This window comes from Papaver somniferum, chromosome 6 (genome assembly GCF_003573695.1).
Source record: "Papaver somniferum cultivar HN1 chromosome 6, ASM357369v1, whole genome shotgun sequence".
Taxonomy (NCBI): Eukaryota; Viridiplantae; Streptophyta; class Magnoliopsida; order Ranunculales; family Papaveraceae; genus Papaver; species Papaver somniferum.
This window is the reverse complement of record NC_039363.1, coordinates 40,793,222-40,802,532: the sequence shown is the minus strand read 5'-3', so window position 1 is coordinate 40,802,532 and position 9,311 is coordinate 40,793,222. Positions and strand designations below refer to the sequence as shown.

At 33.4% G+C, this 9,311-nt stretch overlaps 1 long non-coding RNA gene across 18 annotated transcripts; it reads right to left on the bottom strand.

Annotated features, from left to right (window-relative positions):
- Window positions 1-1,030: 1,030 nt before the first annotated feature.
- Window positions 1,031-5,660, bottom strand: LOC113287369. 18 transcript variants are annotated; one of them, XR_003329997.1, is made up of 7 exons: window positions 5,328-5,660; window positions 5,080-5,149; window positions 4,226-4,417; window positions 3,997-4,043; window positions 3,718-3,760; window positions 2,316-3,520; window positions 1,031-1,336 (listed from the first exon to the last, which is right to left on the bottom strand). It is a non-coding gene; the product is annotated as an uncharacterized LOC113287369 (long non-coding RNA). The 18 variants fall into 18 exon arrangements; XR_003330001.1 differs by having other exon boundaries at window positions 2,316-3,369; window positions 3,475-3,520; window positions 3,718-4,417; XR_003329994.1 differs by having other exon boundaries at window positions 3,997-4,417.
- Between the last annotated feature and the right edge of the window lie 3,651 nt (window positions 5,661-9,311).

The window sequence follows — 9,311 nt, the reverse complement described above, 5'->3', positions numbered from 1 at the left end:
CACTACCTTTTCCACCACCATCACTATCGTCACCGGCTCCATGCATCTCCAATCTCAAACACCACCTGGGTCATCCCTAATTTCTATGTATGTGATTATTAATAAATTTCTTATTTATTTAATAAAAATATATGTAAAAAATGTAATGGGTTGAAAGGAATTTTAAAAGTTATTATGATTCTTTATTAAAGAATTATTATTTATCTAATTAAAGTATATTTATTAAGATAATTATAAGACTATTTAATAAATATATGTTTAGAAAAATGTAATGGGTTGAAAAGAATTTTATAAGTTATTATGATTCTTTATTAACAAATTTATTATTTATCTAATGAAAGTATATTTATTAATATAATTATAAGACATTGATGATAAGAGATTAATAAAGTATTTATTATAAGAAATTAATGATTCAATAATGATGTGAACAACCAGAGTTATGGATTTAGCTTTGCCAAGAATGAATCCTGGCCGCTCTGTATCTTGCTTAAGTTGTCCAAACTATGCTTTATAAGGGAGACTAGATCTTAACCCGTGCCGTAACGGCACGGGCATACATTGATTTTTAGATCCGGATCTAATGATTGTTGTGTTGAGCATGATTAGAAGTTGTCAATCTAGAATCAAGTTTATATAATCAAGTATACACCAATTCAATCTATGATCATTTTAATTTATATGTATATTATTCAGTAACAACTTACTATATGACAACCATCAACTACAATATAATAAATGACAACGTGGAATAATCACCGGTGTGAAATAAAAGAGTATAATAAAAAAACCATCTAAAATTGGTTTCCGAAAACTAACAAACAGTATTCGAGTACCGCCGGCAAACAATATAAATTTTTATGCTAGCATAGCTATGTCTCAAGAAATTAATCATGTCCGTAACTCTATTTTAGATTTTTAAACTTGTAGGTTGAAATGATAATTAATATCGTCAACAGCTACCAAAGGCTCCAAACTGAAACATGGCTGTAAGGGCATGGGCACTTTATTTTTGGTAATGCATTAAACGTGAGGATAAACCTTTCATTTTGAATAAGCTAAGTAATAACATACATGAGTTTCAAGAAAATGAAGTTAAACATTCCACTACTAATATATTACTACACATCGTCTTGGAACCACGCGCGCCCGCAAGAAGCACTCTTCAAGTGCACTCGATCAAAATAGTTGGATCGTGACCTTTAAAATAATGAAAAAAATTTGTGCACTCTTCCACCACATCTTCAAAATGTGTCTTTAACTCTTCGACGAAATCTAAGGTTGAAACTGCAATAGATGGCTTCTTAGTTGTTGTTTCACTTGTAGTGATACAAACCTGCAGCACACAAACAATTGCGTCCAAAAAAAAAATCAGTTATGCTATACTGTTTGTCTACCTGTACAAAACGTGAATGAAATTGTTATGCATATGAGCCAGTCACGTAAGTTCATTGTAGTCATCAATAATGATATACAAACCACTGAGTCCTTTATCTAAATTTCTCAGAATCTTCAAAAAGCAGATCCACAACTCCAGTGTGGTGAAATGTTAACAATTCTTGGCTAAGACAATGATCATATACCATTGTCTGAGCAAGTGAAAGTAGAAGATTGTACTTGGAAATGACTAAGCACTACATATATATATATATATGCTGACATAAGTATGATGCAGTAACAAACTAAAATTAATGCAGTGATAATAATCCACATTCATTTGACCATGCCAAAGAAAACCTACGATTTATAGTACAACTATTCTACCCCAATCCAAAGGAATAAAAACACAAATTATTTAGAGAAGAAAAGAAAAAGTTCGTCATCCATGCCACCTTAGCAAATGATCAATAATAACAAAGACTCTATGCATCATTTAGCTAAAAATTCACATTGCCGATCAAGGGGAATCTGCGACAGGACTTTTATCTTGGAAAAAGGATAATGATTCCATTGATGACTTTGTAAATAGAAAACATATATAGGTGGAAGTGAAGAGATTACACTAAATTGTATATAAACGCATAGAGGAAGATTTATTTTTACAGCTCACATAGTTTCCTCAATCACAAATGATTTATAGTTCATGTTTGACAAATAAACTTTTAGAACTTATTTATCAGGGGCATAAGAAGATCCCACTTGATTAACTTCAGTTCATCCAGTTGTAACCGCACTCAGTTATCTGGCTGACCAGCGGATTCATATAGTAAATTTTTGAAAACAATCAGATATCGGCGGTACAGGTCCTAACATATCTAGTAAAGAATAATATAAAAGAAAAAACGCCAGCGAATACAATAGTTTAAGTATAAAACCTTAATTAATATGCTCTTCGAACTGGACAATGTAGTTGTTGTGCAATTCCATAAATTTCTGGCGGGTTTGAACATCGAACCAACCTAGAAGACATCTTAACTTCCATCACACACTGTGTGTCGGAGACAAACCATCAAGAACCCACAATAGTTAAGATTAAAGTTACTGATGCCATAACTTTTAGCTTGTAAATAGATAGTCACAAAATTGGAAATGTTTAAGCAAGTGTATTTCATGGAAAACATACTATTGCAATGGATATTTCGTAAGTAAGAACTCAAACAACAAACTGTAAGATGCTTAAATGGTGTATCATCTAACAAAATTAAATAGAGGGATTGAGAAGTTAAGGGATTTTTATGATAATATGTGAAAATGTCCTGATTTGTTGAATTCCGTTAAGAATCAAGATTTCATACATGGATCATTATTTAACTTGATGATTCCAAACATATGAGGAAATTTCTAGGGAATATGAATGATATAAAATAAAAATACCTGCACCTCGTCCATTTTCTTCATAACTTTATCGAGTATAGCATGCTTATTATCCATCCACGGTGTTGCTACAATGGTTATAAAGAACTGGGCGGCATCAGTTTCTTACTGCACATTAATTATCCATGGACAGGGTGAAAGGTTTATCATGCCTTAACCATTTCTCATATGTAAGCTCTTCGTAACAAATAAGAACCTGATTCTAGAAAGAAGAACCTGATTCTATAAAGAACAGATAATGATAACAATCTGAGGCGGAGAGGAAATAAAAGAGAACTTTGCTGTTATAAGCTTCTAATCATATGATCCTAGAAGAAAACCGAATTAAATTTGTAACATACTATTGTTAATCAGAAATAGGAGTTACCGTTTGTAGAATACATCCTCGAATTCCCTACCTTAAATAGACTTCCCACCATCGCCGTCTCCCTGAGGATCTCGGGGATATATATATCATAAATCCTCTGATAATTATCCAGAAAGAAGATTAGATTATCTTAATAATAACCATTACTGCAGCCAGTGGTGAGTTTCTCCATAGTTTTGAGCATTTTTCTGGGTACAGTTTAATGTTAATATCGCCAAGTGATGTGTGCGTAATCTGAATCAAAAGGAAAAAAACATGGATTATATAACAAAAAGAAAGTACAAAGAACCCACTATATTCTCCGGAAGATTAATCAATCCAATTTCAATCTGATAGATCCTGCAGAGATGTAAAAATTGACACAAAGTGAGAAGTTCATGAAACATCTTTTGAAAGACACATATGAGAAGGTACAGAGTCCACAATGCAATTTTCGAGTATGGATTTACTCGTCGCCATTCTCTTGGTTGCACTAAAAATATTACCCGTTGACAAATCAAAATCGGATAAAAGCCTAGTGAAAATAATGAGATTACCTTTATGTTTTCCCAGTTTCAGCTGCGACCGCAAGTTCATAAACTGCATCAAAATTTTCATAATTTGATCTCATTTGGTCGTTCATAATTTCAACTAAATTTTAGTTATATGCGATTTTGTCCCTAACTGTGTCAGAAACTAAACAATTATGAACAAAAATTATACAAATTTAACCACATTATCATTCAACAATGTGCAAAAGTGGTGTACTTTCTTTAATTCAGATTAAAGATGAATGCAATAATGATGGGTATATCGATAATGTCGTCTGTACGTACTCATTTTGTTTCTCAGTCGATATATGCACCTAACACATCCAGTAATTCTGAAATTAAAAATGCAACTAATAGTGGATTAACTTAACAAAGAAACTCAATTTGCAATAGATTTCCATGAAATCCATAACTTTACACACAAATAGAGGATTAGATGAGCTCTAATAAAATGGATCTAGTAATTCTGATATTGAGATTCAATTGAAACTAAAGACATATCAAAAGTCCAAACCTGAAAACAAAAATTCTGAAAAATCAACTTAATGCATTTAGTATTTTTTAATTGACCATCCCAAACTTCATCGTGAGATTCGGCACCACCAAGGGTTTCATATTGGGTACTTGGTTGTATCCTTCTTGTGATGATAACTGATGATATTTCAGAAGCCTTCAAAACAAAATGTAATGCTTAATCCACTTCAAACTGCCCATAAAAAAAAACCATGAAGATATCAAAACTCACCATGTTTACTGAAATCAAAATAGTATGATACTACTAAAGTCAGGATTTTATTACCAGCTTAAACACAAATCAAATAAAGATAAATGGATTCGTTCCTAGAGGTTCCATAGTCAGGGCCGTGGTCAGAACCCAACTTATTTCATAGTAAACCTTTTCAGTAATTATCAGGATGGAAGTATTTGAAAATCAGTGAAGAAACTATACGTCTCCCTATTTCTCTCTCTATCTTTGTTTTTTAATTTTGTGATGGGACTGATTACCTAAAAATAATGAAGGTCTTGGGTAACTCACAATGGTAGATAATGGAGACTTCACGATCTTTCCTGAAATTTTTAAGGTTTCAGTAAGGTTCTTCCTTGAAGGCAGGAAGTAGAAGAATTCCAGGGTAGAGGATTTAGGGTAGCTGTAGAGAACGATTGAGAGCCCAAGGTTACTGATTCGTCTCCCTAAAAATTCAGGCACATGTTCAGAAAAGGGGTTTGGTCTGGGCAACCACGGCCATGGATTTATCTTTCTCAGAATGCTTTCCATTTTTCCATTAAACAGTAGACCCATTAATTCTTGCGGCACAAAATTAAGGAAACAATAAGAGAGATAAACCAAAACCAATGAATCGACTATACCTAACACCCAACATAATTGAGGAGAATATGGAAGAAGAAAAAGCACGGTGCAAGCTCCCGTCGGTGAAGACTGAAATAGAAGAAAAAATTATGGGAAAAAAAACAACAGTAATCCCCTTCACTAACTTAACCAAAACCTTGAAAAAAATATTTAATCAAAAAGAATAAAATTTTAATCAATGAATTCATATCGTAAAATCAAAAATGGTTAATTTATTATTCATAGATAAAGAGAGATAGAGAATCACCTCTTTCTCCATGGATATATCGAGTTGACGATGTTCAATGATGTTGAAGAACACTTGTCTTATCTTCGGTGAAATAACATTGCCTAAAATCAGAAATTTTCTGTATTCCACTGCAATTGCGTCTGATCCCTATTTTGATAAGATATTTATGTTATCGAGAGACATTGGAGTGTGAGGGAGTCTTAGCGATTCATTGTATGAAGTGTTGATTATTTGAGAACCATAAGAAAATATGATGAATTGATTGGGAACCGTTCAATTGACATAATGAAATTCTCCGCAACTCTGGTGAAGAAACTAAATGGTCTCACCTCCCCGTCTCTTTTTTTTTCTCTCTCGTTCCAATCTTTTAACTTAACTATGTTTTCCGTTTGCTTAATGGGGAGTGGAAACATCACATTAACCACGTGTATGGAGCATGCTACTATACGACCTCTCAGCCCTAGATTTATCTTTGCCAAGGACAGATCCTGACCACTCTTTACATAGACCAAGTTATTGAAACTGTGTTATGTATTCTTAATACAAAATCTATATATTTATAAATTTATACATAAAATATAAATATTTATAGATCTTTGTACTCATGAACATATCGAATAATTATATCTAAACCTAACAATTTGTTGAATATAAAGAAAAAGGACTTGGTATTTATTTTTATGGTGCTTCAAAAACAAAAAAGGTGTTAGAAAAACGTAGCTTTAAGGCTTATTAGACAGTCATATTTCTTCATGTTGTTTAGAGAGAAACCGGAATACATATGATTTTATCTATTCAATTAACATAAATAAGACTGAAACCCAAAATGCTGAAAATTTAATGTTTGCTCACTTTAATATTCAAAATAGTATCTATCGGTTTTTTATTTTATGATTTTTTATTAGAATGAATTATTATTATATTAAATATATTTTTTAATAAATACACGTATCCCACCGTATCTCGTATCTCCATTTTATAAAAATTGACGAATCCTTGTATCAGTGTCATCATATCAGTATCCCCGTATCAGTATCGGTCCATTGTGGATTATATCATTTTGTGAGTCAATTCTAGTTTGAGTTGTTCGCATCTGCAGGAAGTAGTGCTCTGTAGCTCAGGTTGTACTTTTAATTCCTTAGGTTTCTGTCCTTTACTATTTGTCCTTTATACTTGTTGTTGCTAGTTTTTAGTGTTAGGAAATTAATAGGTGTTGTTTTGTATATTATAGCCTTACTTAAATCTTTATCATTTCACCGTTTTAGTTTGGAAATTTTAGACTTTTAGAATCGGCAACATTCACCTTTTAGTAATTTTTAAGTAAGTCATAGTAATTCATGGTCCTGTTTATAAATTAACAGTAGTTCGAAAAAACAAAAAAGGTTATTGCACATCATTTTATTTTCCATATAATTTCAATTCATCTGTCTCTTTGCTTTGGTTGCACATATCTCTGTACTGAAATTTTCTCTTGAGAAACCAGGTGCCAGCAATACTGCTGTGCAAGAACAGGAAAAGAAGAGGAGCAAAACACGTTTTTCTGTCGTGGCTACACTCGATCCTGTACCGGCGGTATTTATCTTGAACCTTGAAAGTGAATATTGTTACTCTCATAGCCACATACCATGTTTTCTTGATTCTGAACCAGCCCCTTCATGTAACATTATCCAATCCCTGCAAACCTATGGTATCTGTGTGTATGTTCCTGTGATATTTGAGCAGCATATTTACTAGCTGAAATTATCTCTTTGAGCATCTCTCTGGATCTGCAAATCATTATATTTGTGTGCATACACTTCCATGAGCATTACTTCCTGAATTGTGCATTTGATGTTTATCTGGGTACTGTAAGAGAGTTTGAACAAATTTGTGGGACTATGCAATCTGACCATATGTCTGAAGACTCTCTGAAATTGCGTTTGTTTACATTTTCTTTAAAAGAAAGGGCTAAAACATGGTTTTGCAGTTTGAGACCGCAGTCAATCACCACTTGGGAACAACTCACAAATCTATTTTTCAAAAAATTCTTTCCACATCATAGGACCATTGCTCTCGGTCAAAGTATAACTTGTTTTGTCCAGCAAGATGAAGAGACTCTTTTTCAGTATTTTGAACGGTTTAATGATTTGTTGAGTGAATTCCCTCACCATGGCTTTGAGAAGTGGAGACTGGTCACAACTCTTTACGAAGGACTAGAATTTAAGCCATGGTTGAGTCTATATGTAACGGTGAATGTTATTGATAAAACTGTGGATGATGCATGGTCATTTTTAGCTGAGGTCGCAGATAAAACCCATCAATGGGAATCCATTAGGGAAACCAGGACAGTATCACATGATATGGGTAACTCCCATGATTTAGAATCTAATTTTGACTCTGGTACAAATATGAATTGCATGACTAGGAGAGTCGAAGCTCTAGAAAATTGTATAAATGCAACTGTCATTGTCCTTAAATCATGTACCCAAACTGAACTCCATGTTTGTATGTCGTGTGATAGCTCAGACCATTTGATTGAAAACTACCTTGAACTGCAGCATGTCTTGAGGCAGTCTAGAATACATCATGTTAGTGCTCTGTATGAAACACAAGACATCCACTCACAGAAAAATCCCCGTTACAATGATGATGATGAATTTAATCTTGAAAATAGTGTGTCTTGTCCTACTCATGCAACTGATATTGAATATGAACCTCATCTTGAGGAAAATGAGTTGACTGAATATACCAAAGTTGTTAACATGGAAGACTATGCATGTTACTATGATGATGATATAATGTTAGAAGAGCTAATTCTTCTTGAAAAGGCAACTTTGGAGTCGTGTGACTCTGAAATGCTAGACCATGATGTAGAGACATTGAAGGATAATGTTTCTTTTAATATCGATATTCATCGCAATCAATATCCTGATGATTTTGATACTGATCTAGGTCTTGTGCAATTATTCTGTGAAAGTGAGCACGACACGCAGCTTGTGTCTGACTTGGGAAATGTTGAATTATCTGTTGACAATAATGATCTTATGCATGAAAATATATTTGGTGTGTCTAATTCACTGCCTAGGTTGCAATATGATATTTCTTCTGATCTGTCTATGCATGAGAATAAATCTTTTGATGATGATGATTCTGAATTGGGGATTGTTAATTTGTTCAATGACGGTGAACATGATAGGGCATTACTTGTTTCTGACTGGGGAAAAACTAGGCTGGATAGTGATACTTTTGAGCCTGAAGATGCATACAACTTAACCGCATCTGATTTCCTGCCTAGGTCATATAAAGCTGGTCTTGCTTCCGACCTGGATATTGTTCCTTTAGAGTGTGTTAAATCCATGTTGTTGACAGTTCCCAACCTAGGGCTAAAGTTATGTGCATCTTAAATTCTTTTGGACATTTTGTCCACTAAATATCCAGTCATTGAGAAGCCACATCTGGAATTCTATTCTGTTTCTATTCCCTTCCCTGAACATGTCAAGCTAGACTTTGGAATTGTGCAATAAGCACCTCAACATCTGATAGTTGTTGATAAATGTCATATCTCTGTAAAATTCAGTTTTGTGGGTAACTCATTCGGTTTAGCAGCCTCACTTAGATTTTTGTCATGTTATAAATGTGTGAGACTGTCGATATTTATGCATTCCATATTTTGGGTTGATCCCCAACTCTTTAGATTGTTGGTTTATGGTGAATTTCTCTCGTACAAAATCCAGTAGCTGGAAATGTTGGACTCTAGCTTTGAATAATGAAGTTCTTTTCTTGCTTTCGCCGACATCTGGTTTCTCTAATCAACATGGTTCTCATGGTATGCTGATGTTTAAATTCTTATCATCTGTTGAAATATTGAGGACAGTGTTAGATTTAGGTTTGGGGGAGTATTTCTCTTATAGAGATTTTAATCTTTTGCAAAAAAAAAAAAAAGAACTCTTCAAAATTTTCAAATTTTTGTAAAAATTTGCATAAAACCTCCAACTTGTAGAGATTTTAGAGTCACTAGCATGC